Raw genomic sequence first — 1,199 nt, forward strand, 5'->3', positions numbered from 1 at the left:
CTTTACGGGAACCCCGGCAGGCCCTCGTACCGTCCAGGTAGCTGCCCGAGCATTTTGAATTTCCAATGGGCGACTCTGCCTGGCTGCCCCGGAGTTTCCCCATACCCCGAGGTAGCTCCCCGAGCGTTTTAAAATTCCAATGGGCGAGTCTGCATTCTGTTGAAGTGCGCCTCGGGCGTTTTACGGGAGCCCCGAGAGGCCCTCGTACCCTCGATGTAGCTGCCCGAGCGTTTTCAATTTCCAATAGGCGACTCTGCCTTGCTGCCACAGAGTTTACCTTTACTCCGAGGTAGTTCCCCGAGCATTTTGAATTTCCAATGGGCCATCCTGGTTTCTGTTGAGGTGTGCCTCGGGCTCTTTACGGGAACCCCGGCAGGCCCTCGTACCGTCCAGGTAGCTGCCCGAGCATTTTGAATTTCCAATGGGCGACTCTGCCTGGCTGCCCCGGAGTTTCCCCATACCCCGAGGTAGCTCCCCGAGCGTTTTAAAATTCCAATGGGCGAGTCTGCATTCTGTTGATGTGCGCCTCAGGCGTTTTACGGGAACCCCGAGATGCCCTCGTACCCTCGATGTAGCTGCCCGAGCGTTTTGAAGTTTCAATGGGCGACTCTGCCTGGCTGCCCCGGAGTTTCCCCATACCCCGAGGTAGCTCCCCGAGCGTTTTAAAATTCCAATGGGCGAGTCTGCATTCTGCATTGAGGTGTGCCACGGGCTTATTACGGGAACCCCGGCAGGCCACGCTCATGGTAACGGTAGGTAGATCGGTGTAGTTCCGGCCACTTTCCCCGTGCATCGCCATGTTGGCGCAAGCGAACCATTTTGGGATTCGAACCTGGCCGAAGCAGGAAATAGGTGCCGACAGTTGCGACAGGCTGAGACAGCGCATCTGCCACGGAATACTATGCAGCGCCGCGCCTTCCACGAGTTTGGCACAGGCAAACCACTCGAGGATTCGAACCGCAGCCAGGTAGGGTTGAAGCGCACCGAGGTAGGGAAACGGGTTCGGAAGCGTTGGGCACGCCGCTGCTCACCAGTATCCTTGGGGAGGTTTCCGCCCACCGGCGCTTATCATTTCTATCCTCGTTGGTATGGGGAAGGGGCAGTGTTTGAAGCGCCGATGCGGCGATAAAAGTAATTGACTCGCTCACTGGCTCTGGTTTGCCGCTCTATAGCAGCGGTCAGAGAATCGTTTTGTCTAC

Source organism: Haliotis rubra, unplaced genomic scaffold (genome assembly GCF_003918875.1).
Source record: "Haliotis rubra isolate DU_JTF1 unplaced genomic scaffold, ASM391887v1 Scf1880, whole genome shotgun sequence".
NCBI lineage: Eukaryota > Metazoa > Mollusca > Gastropoda > Lepetellida > Haliotidae > Haliotis > Haliotis rubra.